General features: G+C 40.4%; 1 protein-coding gene across 1 annotated transcript in view; it reads left to right on the top strand.

Annotated features, from left to right (window-relative positions):
* Positions 1 to 6,486, top strand: part of GUCA1C (guanylate cyclase activator 1C) — a 41,770-nt gene extending 35,284 nt beyond the window's left edge. The window contains exon 5 of the mRNA XM_032301747.1: positions 6,449 to 6,486. The gene's annotated coding sequence lies outside the window, so the exon portion shown is untranslated. The remainder of the gene's footprint in view (positions 1 to 6,448) is intronic.
* The last annotated feature ends 5,710 nt before the right edge of the window (positions 6,487 to 12,196 follow it).

A 12,196-nucleotide genomic window follows, 5' to 3' on the forward strand; every position in this document is an offset into this window, starting at 1 on the left:
TTTCCTCATGCTAACATGACAACGTGCCCTCATTCATTTTCAGGCAAAAAAATCGAATGAGACTGCACACTTGGTCTCTTTGCCAGCGCATATGTTCATTTTTTTGCTCAGAAACTTTACATTTCTAGAAAATGTATACGTTAATGAGCATTTTAGGAAATATAACATAAAAGACTATACTATAGTACAGATAATACAAAAGCTAGTAACTCATTAATATAACGTACATGTTATGATCATTTAATCTGTATTATTTAGAACAACATATATGAGAATATTAAGTAAAAATACATCTAGAAATTAACTTCTTTCTCTACCAAACTGTCATCCCCCACACTAGCCGCCTGCTCTCTGCTGCCATTGTCTCTTACCTGGATTTTTACAGCAACCTCCTAACTAGTCTCCTTGCTTCCATGCTTGTCTCTCCACAATCTTCTGTCAGTAGAGCAGCCAGAGGGATCCAACGAATGCATAAGGGCAGGCCCTGTCATTCCAAACCCCCAGTGGGAGTGGCCTTCAGATCGGTACCTCATTGGCTCCCCTCCTCTCCCCTCCCCTCTGGTCCTCTCCCCTCCTCTCCTCCTCTTTCTCACCTCATCTGCTGCTTCTCTTCCCTCATTCACACCATTTCAGCCATAATGTCCCCCTTCCTCTTCCTAAAATACACCAGTCCCCAGCCCTCCTGGGGCGGCCACGGGGGGGGGGGTGGGGGGGCAGCGACACTTCTTTCTTGCTCTTCCATCTGCCTGGGAGTCTTTGCCCCAGATGTCCACATGGCTATTTCTCTCACCTCCTTTAAGCTATGCTCAATTGTCACCTTCTCAGTGAAGTCTCCCCACCCTCCAACCTTTCTAACATCGCAAATGTACCTCCCCATGCACTCCCACACTCCCAAGGCCCCTTTTCTGCTTAAATTTATCCCAGAGTACTATCATCTTCCAACCTGTTCTATTGTTGCTTATTTTGTTTATCCTTTGCCTCTCGCCATTAGAACACAAATTCCACACAGCAGAGATTTTTGGCTGCTTGGTTTATTAACATACAACACTGAAGATGGAGCCTGGCACACAGCAAGCACTCAACAACTATTTCTTGAACAAATAGAGGAACTATGACACTTGCCAATGATTGTGCATCTCAGTCATGACGGAGACAACAGAACTCTCTTTCTTCCCTTTGCTGTCTTTCCCAACTCATGTGTCCCTTCATTGTGTCCTAAAGGTCATAACGGAAAAAAAAAATTTTATTATCCTTAAATTTGTTTCCATGGGAACTCATATAATCCAACTGATGCTGCCATTTTAAAAAATGCTTTTGAAATTGGCTTTTAAGCAGTTTCTTGATCACACAAGAAAATCATTATGTTATCATCATATTATCATCACAGCTGGCTGATGGTTTTGTTTTGTGGCTTGTCCATTTTTGTAACCTAAATAATATTTGTTTATCTACACTCTGGCTACTGGACTTGACTACAAATGATTTCTGGCTCTTCTCAGAATTTAAAATATATTCTCAAAGAGTAGAATGATATGCCATCACTGAGAGCAAAATGCTTCTTAAAATATGAATAGATTCTTAAATGCTTAAAAATCTAAACAAACGAACAAACAAAAAAACAAACCACCTAACCTATTGGATCAAAACTTAAAGGTAAGTGATAAGTTGAGTTTATTTGTACAAGTGTGACAAAGATCTAAAATATAAAATTTCAGACGAATTTATAAGAAAAACACCCAGACTCCAAAGATAGGGAAGTTATCGGCATAGAAAATTTGCAAAGACACAAGTACAACAGATTACTACAACAAACACAGAAAAGAGTTTCCAAAGTCACAACTAACTAGGGGGAAAAAGCCCACCACAAATTAAAACAAAACTTAGAAACAGTTCCACATATTATATCAAATTTAAATTTTCTTTTAAAACTCAATCATAGAGGCGCCTGGGTGGCTCAGTGGATTAAAGCCTCTGCCTTCAGCTCAGGTCATGATTTCAGGGTCCTGGGATCGAGCCCCGCATTGGGCTCTCTGCTCAGCAGGGAGCCTGCTTCCCCCTCTGTCGTGGACGGCGTGACAAATCGATCAGAAACGTGAGGGTAAGAGGATGGTGAAAAGAAACTAAGAGACAAAGAGATGGGGGCAGGAGGAGCACTGAGGAGGATGTCCAACAGTGCTAAGTATATTCAAAGCATTAAGGCCATATATATAGTGATATTACATCTGTGTCTAGTTAAACAACCACGAGTTCCTCGTGACGCCAAATGGCTGATGCCAGTACAAATATAGCAAACCTGAAAGTAGTCTATGGACTGTACTAGGGCAGCAAGGACCAGCCACGAACTTTTAGCAAAAGTTTGTTTGTTTAGCAAGCGTGTAGGAAGTCACGTAGGTGAGCACACAATACATAGCACAGACCATTTCTCAGTGCTACTCAACTTTTCCCATCCTAAACTTTTGTTAGGTTATTTGGACTTTAAAGGAGGCACAAGTCAGGGCCTGGTTTGGTCCTTGTCTCAAGCCTTATTGCGGCCTCCCACACCCCTCTCTCTCTGCCTGCCTCTCTGCTTACTTGTGACCTCTGTCTGTCAAATAAAGAAATAAAATCTTTAAAAAAAAAAAAAAAACCTCAATCATAAGATCGTAATAGTAGGAGAAATGGGATAATAGATACAAAAGAATTCTTTTATTTTTGTAAGTTTCCTGTACATTTCAAATTAGTTCAAAAAGAACTACAACAACAAAAATGGATGCTCTGTTGTGTTTCATTGCTCTAGTCCCACATTGATTCCATTCTCCTTAATTACTATAGTATCGAGATAGTTTTGATATCTGGTATCTGCCTTCTTCGCAGTTGTCTCACTATGCTTAACCCTTGTATTCCCATACAAATGTAACAACAGCTTGCAAATTTCTGCAAAAATCACTGTTGGGATCCCGATAATTTCCCCATCTTTGGAGTCTGGGTGTTTTTCTTATAAATTCGTCTGAACTTTTATATTTTAGATCTTTGTCACACTTGTACAAATAAACTCAACTTATCATTTGCCTTTAATTTTTGATCCTATATTCCATTATAGGTCAGTATGGGGAGAATTAACCGTACAAGATCGGGGCTGTACCAACGTATTGTGTATATATCTGCCTCTGTTTTGGCTCCCTGAGATCCTTTCTCAGGTCCTGTATATCAGGTAAAGCTGGGCCTGATCAGAGCTTGGATCCCTCCAGATTTACTGTCTTGTCTAATGGGTGTACAACCTATTTTTCCACTTGGAGTATTCTCTTCTGATAAAATTTTAATCCAGTGTGGCAAATAAAGCTTGTCTTTCTGTCTTCTAAACCAAGTTCCATTTTAGCTTGTGTGCGTATCATGGTTTAAATTGATGACTCTGCTTATACCAGTTTAGGAATGGAGGATGAGGATTAATTCCAATGTCGTATCAACAGCAGAAACTTAGCTCAAAATAGCTGAAGTCAAAAAGGGAATCTACTCCTCACAGAAATATGCAGGCGGCTAAATACAAAGGATGTTATCAGCATTCTGGATCTCTTCCCTCTGCACGTCTCTGTACATTCCATGTATTTCCTAGAGGCTGGATGGTCCTGAATGAATCTAACCTAAATTATTCTTATAATTCTCCATTCCAGAGGAAGAGGGTCGGTCTCTCTCTCTCTCTCTCTCTCTCCTTTCCTTATCTCCCTCCCTTCTCCCTTAAGCACCCATATATCAAATCTGCGGGAAGACTGACTTTCCTGCTTGGGCCATTTCCTGCCTCAGTCACTGTGGACAGGGAGATGGAGGACTTGACTAATACTTTCTGAATTGGTATGTAGGGCAGACAGTGTGAGGTTGGGAGAGAGACCATCACCAGCCTCATCTGAATCTTAAGAATAGTTCCCTACAGTGTGGTTGCTGGATTGTAGGATAATTCTATTTTCAATTTTATAAGAAACCTTTATTCCATGTTCCGCAGTGGCTGCACCAGTTTGCATTCCCACCAACACTGCACAAGTGTTCCTTTTCCTCCACATTCTCACTAACACTTGTTTCTTGAGTTGTCGATTTTAGCCATTTTGACAGGTATAAGGGAATATCTCATTGTAGTTTTGGTTTGCATTTCCCTGATGATGAGTGATGTTGAGCATCTTTTCATATGTCTATTGATGGAGTATTTACTCAAAGAATATGAAAACACTAATTTGAAGGGATATATGCACATCTATGTTTATTGCAAGATTATTTACAAAAGACGAATTACGGAAGCACCCCAAGTGTCCATTGATAGATGATAGCTAAAGAAGATATGGTGGATATGTACAATGGGTTATTATTCAGCCATAAAAAAGAACGAAATCTCATCATTTGCAGGATAACATGGAAGGATCTAGAGAGTATAATGCTAAGCAAAGTAAGTCAGTGACAGAAAGACAAATACTATGTGATTTGAGAGAGAGAGAGAGAGACAAACCAGGAAACAGATTTTAACTAGAGAGAACAAGCAGATGGTTACCAGAGAGGAGGCAAGTGGGGGATGGGTGCATAGGTGAAGGGGATTAAGAGTGCACTTATCATGATGAGCACTGAGTACTGTATGGAACGGTTAAATCACTATATTGTACACCTGAAACTAATATAACCCTATGTTAATTGTTCTGGAATTAAAGAAAAGAGAGAGAGTGGGTTCTCTTCAGCAGACAATAGTTCTGTCTACAGAAGGGAAGAAAAGCTGGGTAGCTGAGAATAGCATATGTCCCTGAAGTTACAAGAGTACTGGGTCTTACTTCATGCACATGTGGCAGTGTCCAAAGGCCTCTCCTTTAGAGAGCTAAGTGTATGACAAGGTAAGGTAAAACACCTTTTATTAAGAATTATAGAAACAAAAGTTTGCAGAATCTGTGCAAATCTCAAGCCCTGTCTGAAAAATAAGACAAGTTTATAGTCTAAAAATACTGTAGAAATCCTTTTCTATTTAGTATTTTAACCTGTGAGTGCTCAGGACTATTTCCATTGCTGATGTGATTCCCATAAGACGTCAGCACTTTCCCGCTGCAGACTGAAGAATGTACTCCTAGCAGGTGACGGAAAACCACTGCTCTGGGCATTAGGAAAACCCTCAATTTCCCTTCATCACTTTGGTGACCACAACCAGGCTACATATTAGAATCTCCTGGGAAGCTGTTTAAAATTCCCATGCCCAGGTTGTAACCTGAATTCAAATCTCTGGGATTGGGACTCAGGCTTCAGGTGATTCCAATAGGTAGCTAAGATTGGTACCACTGATTTAGTAGATGGACAGCCCACATGTTGACTCCTTCTAGACAGGACTTTCTTCCCCATGGTGTCTTAAAACACAAAGAACTAAGATCTAATTATGTATTTACAGAAAATAGATAAGAGAGCTCTGCCTGAGTTGGTAGTAGGCCATGAATCCCAAAGAAGTTCATGGGCTAGACTGAATTACTTATGGTATTCATGGTGTATTTTAAAAATTAAAAAAAAAAATCCTAAAAACCTAGATTTGTATCTTCTCCTGAAAAGTTGGAAGATTGGGTAAATATTGAGCAGAAATCAATCAGCCACTGTTGAGTAGCAGATGTGCTCTATAAGAATGTGCTTTTTGGTTTTTCCTGCTTTTCACCACTTTCTTAATAAGTGCAGACAGTTTCACTAATCAAAACCATCTGCCTAGCCTTTCTGGGCATTTGAATTTACAACCACTTCTAGGTGCTAAGCCTCCTTATAACATGGGCAAAAATAAGTCTCTATATCAGATAGCTTAATTCATTAAAATTGGGTGCCCCATTGGGATAAAGGCCTTGCAATAAAAAGGCATTAATAACTTGTTAACAAGTTGACAAGGTATTTATTATCCTGACCTTTTCCCCTGCACGAAAATATTACTTGAGTGACTGTCGGAATAGGTCATAGAGATGCTAGGTTCCATATAGCTATAGAGATATGTTGATGCATATATACTCACAGATAAAGATGTATCTTACACCTTTAACAAGACTTCCCATGACTGTCAAAGGGCCATAAAAGGGACTGTCGGAATAGGTCATAGAGATGCTAGGTTCCATATAGCTATAGAGATATGTTGATGCATATATACTCACAGATAAAGATGTATCTTACACCTTTAACAAGACTTCCCGTGACTGTCAAAGGGCCATAAAAGGGGCACACACTGATCTCAGTGCTTCTCTTCTCCATGAAGGCAAAAATACATTGAAAGGGAATTGATTCAATTTAATTCAGCAACAAGTAACAGCATTTGTATAGGACATTCCAATTAAAGAACCTTTTCACTTGTCATCTACTTGATCATCATAGAAGCTATGTGAAAAATGTTTTATTATGATTTGCAGTAGAATGATTTATAAATATATATTTGACCATGCGGATGACTCAAATATATTTCACAGACATATGTGGTCTTCATTCACAGTTCCTGAAAATGCTTCAGAGCCACAAAGGTGAAACAGAAGTCTTGCTATTAACAGAGGCAAGTTTTGGTTCCCACCCAAGGGGGACAGCGTGCTGGTTGCCAGGAGGACTAACTACATGAGGAAACTGTTGGAACTTTCAGTCCTCCCCACCCATGCTCAAATCCGGCAGCGGGGAGTGGGGGCTGGAGATTGAATCAGCCAATGGCCAGTGACTCAATCATGACAATTTTACAGACCCTCCATAAAAACCAAAGAATACAATGTTCCTGGCCTTTTACGGAGAGCCTTATGCTTGAGGAACCAGAACACTCCTGAGCACCACCAAGCCGGGCCCCAAGCTCCATGAGGACAGAACACCTTTGTGGAATACTTGCTCTAGGCCTCTCTTCATCTGGCAGTCGAAACTGATAATTGTAAGCAAATATTTCCTGAGTTCTGGAAGCTGCTCTAGCAAATTAACTGAACCTAAGGAATGGCTGTTGAAATCGCCCATGTGGAGGCAGTCAGGTAACAGCTTGGAGTTTGCAACTGGGATCTGAATGGGGGTGAGGATGGCCTTGTAGGACTGAGCCCTTAACCTGTGGAATCTGATGTTTTCTCCAGCTTGATCAAAAATTCGCTGAATTGGGGCGCCTGGGTGGCTCAGTGGTTAAGCCTCTGCCTTCGGCTCAGGTCATGATCTCGGGGTCCTGGGATCGAGCCCCGCATTGGGCTCTCTGCTCAGCAGTGAGCCTGCTTCCCCTTCTCTCTGCCTGCCTCTCTGCCTGCTTGTGATCTCTCTCTCTCTCTCTCTCTAAAAAGAAAAAAAAAATTCACTGAATTTTAAAATGTATCTATATGAAGGAAGGATACTGAGGAAAAGGGAAACGAAGTATAAGAATGAGTGATACTTTAGTCCAAACTTGGAATGATACTTCTAACATGATTTGTTTTCAAGTTCCTGCCCCTCTTGGACGCTAATCTCTGTAATTAGAATTACTCTTCTCTGTCCATTTAGTTAATTTGTAATTTTATTGATCTGCCATCCACTGAGTTAATCTTACTGTCCTGTGTTCTCAGTTCATTTGCTGAAAAACGGTGTACCAGAGTGAGGATTCCATTTTATTTGGCTTCCCAAAATAGCTCCAGCATCCCACATTGCACAATGTGATAAAAGGCATTTTCATGGGGTTGCAATTACCCTCATTTGAAGTAAAAAGACTTGGGTTTTATTCCTAGTCCTGCCCCCTCCAATGTGGCCTCAAGGGCAAAGTCAATAAGGAATATGAAATTAGCAAGAGTGATGAATGCAACTTTCTGTGGCCCCTTACTACCTACCAGCCCCGTACTCCTGAAATACCAACCTTACCAAATGGCCTCCTGTTTTAATTTTCACAGCTTCTCCCACTTCTTCCCCTAGCACTTAACTGTAAGAGAATAAATATGAAATACAGTAGAAGTATGCATCAGAGGCCAATCAGATGTGGACAAGGGCATGTGGGTACCTGCTTTGATGATGTGTTTTATTTGAAACAGTTCTGACAGCTAGGCTCTGAGGCAGGACACAACTTGCCAACGTTCAGTGACTTGAAGGGACTCCAGTGGATTTTTTTAAAGGATTGCATTTAGGCTGTTCTGCTCTAGTGAGCAGTTCATTAGGCTTGAGATGCCTGTGAGAATTGGGCTGTGACTTGATGGAAACATTGTATAAAACCAACAGCATCCTTGTTGATCCTGACACCTAGAAGATATTTATCAGGAGAATTCTTAAATTGATTGGCCTCGTGTTTTTTTGTTGTCACTTCTCTCTATTTTTTGAATTTATTTTGCTTTCAGTTAAGTAATACTTCCTCTCCGAAGGGAAAGAGATTGTTGTTTTAGATGAGAAAGTTCTGATTTAGCACTTCCTGTCCCATATTGACAGGTGTCACGAGAAGTAAATCCACAGGGACGGCCATTACTACATGTTGTACAGACTGCTGGGAGTGTGTGTGTGTGTGTGTATACACATGTGTATAAGATATTCATGCATATAATGACTCAGTCCACACCATGAAGAGTGTAGGGAGTACAACATTATTTTTCTGTAACTGAACTTAAATTCCATTTGGGTTGGCCATTCTTCTGGTAATGGAAATGCAAACTCAATTTATGAGCTCTATTCCAGTCTCTCTTTCACGTGTCTAGAAAACTTATTGAGTGCCAAGGTATAGGAGAATGGAATCAGGTGTGTATTGTCACATATCAAGTGGACTTCTGTAGTGATCAGGGATAATCATCAAAATATATTAAAAATATCTAAAAATCAAAATGGTACAGACACAAGGATTCAAAATAATACAGTAGTTAATTATTACAAGTGAGCAGCACATACCAATGACCTTGCCCTTCTGGTCTTCAACTGTTGTTTTATCCAAACTACAGCTACGGCCTTTTGTTCCCATAGAAAAGCCTCTTCAAGTTTCTGTGCCACATCCCAGTGCATCCCAGGAGCATTAAATATATTACTTTCATCCCACTTTGGGCCATGGAAACTATGCCTTCTCTATTGCTCCTTAGCATGTGGGGGAAATTATGGGCCTTGCATCATCCTAGGTTCTACTCAAGAACTGGATGAGGGAGGGGAATTGATTTCAGAGGGCTACACAGCTCTTTATTTTCCCTTTATCAAAGTTTAAGTTGGGTTTAGGGTGCCCGAGTGGCTCAGCCCATTGGGCATCTGCCTTCACAAGTCATAATCTCAGGGTCCTGTGATTGAGCCCCACAGTGGGAGCCTGCTTCTCTCTCTCCCTCTGCCTGCCACACACACCCCCCAGCCCTGCTTGTGTTCTCTCTATCTCTCTGTCAAATAAATCAATAAAATCTTAAAAAAATGGTTTAAGTTGTATTTGGACCAGGCTACAGGTAGGGATCAGGTACCTGAAATGGTCAGAATACAGAAAAATTTTCAGAAATCTTAGCTTCTAGTTTTAGTATTTTATATTAAATTTTCTCCTCCTAAAGAATCTGAAGAATATTTAATAGGGGGACACTATAGCCTGGCTCTTCATACATATTCTCAAATATTCCCCAGATTTTGTTTAGGACAAAAATTTTTTGGTTTGAATCCTTCAAGGATCTTGGTCTCAATTGTTGATAATCAGTGGTCATTTTTCTACGGTTTTGTTGTTTCACACCCACCGAGGAAACAAATGTTGCCTGTTGTACAAGAGAATGTTCACGTCACAATAAAGAATATCAAAGATGGATGCCTTCTTTTCAGGCCACTTTGGTCTTTTTATGGTCTTATGGTCTTTCCATATGTCTTTTGGCCACAGAAGCAAGATGACAGGGGGGAGTCATCATTTGGAAAGGGTCACAATAAGACACACATGTTGTGTTGCTGTGGCTCTAAGGCCCGCCACCTTCAGAAGTGGACCTGCAGCAAATGTGGAAGTGGAAGGAAGCTGTCCCTGGGGGCCAAGGCTAAGAGATGAGATGCCACTGAGACTGGTCTTGTGAGGCACCTAACAATATTATGCCATAGATTCAGGCCTGGATGCCATTAAGGAACAATACCTCAGCCCAAGAAGGCACCTGTTGTGGTATCCAGTTCACATAAAGGATTTCAACGGTAAGTTGCACAATAAGTGTTCTGGTTTACAAATATATATATACACACACACATATATATATATATATATTTATCTATCTTTCTATCTATCTATCTATATCTCAAGAATGGCAAACTTACTGACTACTGCATATTTCAACATCCACCATCTGTGGATGCTTGAGGCTTCTGAGCCATCTGTCAGGTCTATACACGGACATCTCAAGTACAGGACAGTTTTCCTTCTTGAGAGCCCACCAGCTTTGGGCCACACTCTAAGGAAATTCTTTGCTATAATGGTCTGAAATCTGTCTCTGTATAACTTTCCTGAGAATATTAAGATGAAGAGGAAAAAAACAACCAGTTACTCCTGTGTTAGCACTTCAGATAGTCCGTTTTGTTCACCCCCTCAGTCACCTGAAGGTGAGACCGTGTGGTACATAGAAGTTGACCCTTGAGAACCACAGTATTTTCTGTAGCTCTTCTGCCATCCAAATTCATGCTGAAATTCCTGATTAGCAGTCTGGGCAACCAGCTTTTGATTAGTATGCTTTGTCTGCCCGTAAAAGGATTCCAAGCCCAGTGGCACAGGTTGGCAAGAGGTAATACGTTGGTCATTGGAATTGGAAATTCTCCACAGGTCATTAACATGGGGCTCTGTGAGTCAGACCTGGTCCAGCTTTGTCTGCAGCTCAAGCCTCATTCACGCTGCGTTCTCCCTGTGCTTTCACCATCCTGGACACTTTATCTTTTTGATTTCTCTTCACTTACCAGGCTTCCTTGTGACCTAGGCCTTTGCATTGCTGTACCCACTCCAAGAAAAGATTTTTCTTCTCCTCTTTACCCGGTATTACCCTCCTTCAGATTTTAGCTCAGATAATCTATCCTTGGGAAGCTTTCCCAAGTTCCTTAATGGAAACCCTTGTTTTTTGTTTTTAATTTTAAGGTCACTGATTTACACTTCTTTGTATGATTATTAATTTCCTGTATTCTTTCCTTATGGTTTGTCATCCCGCTGGCATATGGTAGGCACTGTGCAAATCGTTGTTTAAAATTTTTTATTTAAATTCAATTTAGTTAACATTCAGTATATTATGTGTTTCAGGCACACACAGTTTCTGAACGAATGAATGAAAAATCCATACCTATATGTAAGGATCCACTTATTTAGCAGGTCTTTCTCTCCTCTCTTCTGCCTCTTTTTTTTTTTTTAATTTTTTATTTTTTATAAACATATATTTTTATCCCCAGGGGTACAGGTCTGTGAATCATCAGGTTTACACACTTCACAGCACTCACCAAAGCATATACCCTCCCCAATGTCCATAACCCCACCCCCTTCTCCCAGACCCCCTCCCCCCAGCAACCCTCAGTTTGTTTTGTGAGATTAAGAGTCACTTATGGTTTGTCTCCCTCCCAATCCCATGTTGTTTCATTTATTCTTCTGTCTCTTTTTAATCTCCACATGTTTCCTTTTCCTCTTTAATTGCAGTGCCTGCTTCTAGCAAGCAACAGAATCAAATAGATGGTTAAATCTGTTAAGCCAATTACAGGCTGTAGTCATGATTATTCCATGGAGTCAGCCAGACCTTGTGTAATAAGCAACGGGAATCTGCAGGGATATACTATTTCCCAGGGTTCGAGTGAGTGAGTGCCGCAGAGGGGTTGCAGAAAAAAACATGGGTGGGGTGGGAATGAAAGAAATCCAGTGACAATTTTTTCCCAAAATTCATTTATATTGTTTTATAATATTTATAATATATCTTGTCATTCATTCCACCAATTAATGGAGGAAATGTTCTCAAAAAGTTTATAATAACAAGGGTGCCTGTGTGGCTCAGTAGGTTAAACTTCTGTCTTATGCTCAGGTCATGATCCTGGGGTCCTGTGATCGAGCCCCATGTTGGGCTCCTTGCTTAGTGGGGAACCTGCTTCTTTCTTTCCCTCTGCCCCTCTTTCCACTGCCTCTTTGTGCTCTCACTCTCATGCTCTTTCTCTCAAATAAATAAAATTTTTTTAGAAGTTTATCATAACAAACTCTGTTCTTGTTCATATTCTCTATCTAAAATGTAGCATATTTCATATTAGATGTTACAGAGCCCATAATTTACAACTTCCCTTCAGATGTGCCCCACGAAGTTACATAAAACATTGCTGAAATATATCTTCATTTTTC

This window comes from Mustela erminea, chromosome 1 (genome assembly GCF_009829155.1).
Source record: "Mustela erminea isolate mMusErm1 chromosome 1, mMusErm1.Pri, whole genome shotgun sequence".
Lineage (NCBI taxonomy): Eukaryota > Metazoa > Chordata > Mammalia > Carnivora > Mustelidae > Mustela > Mustela erminea.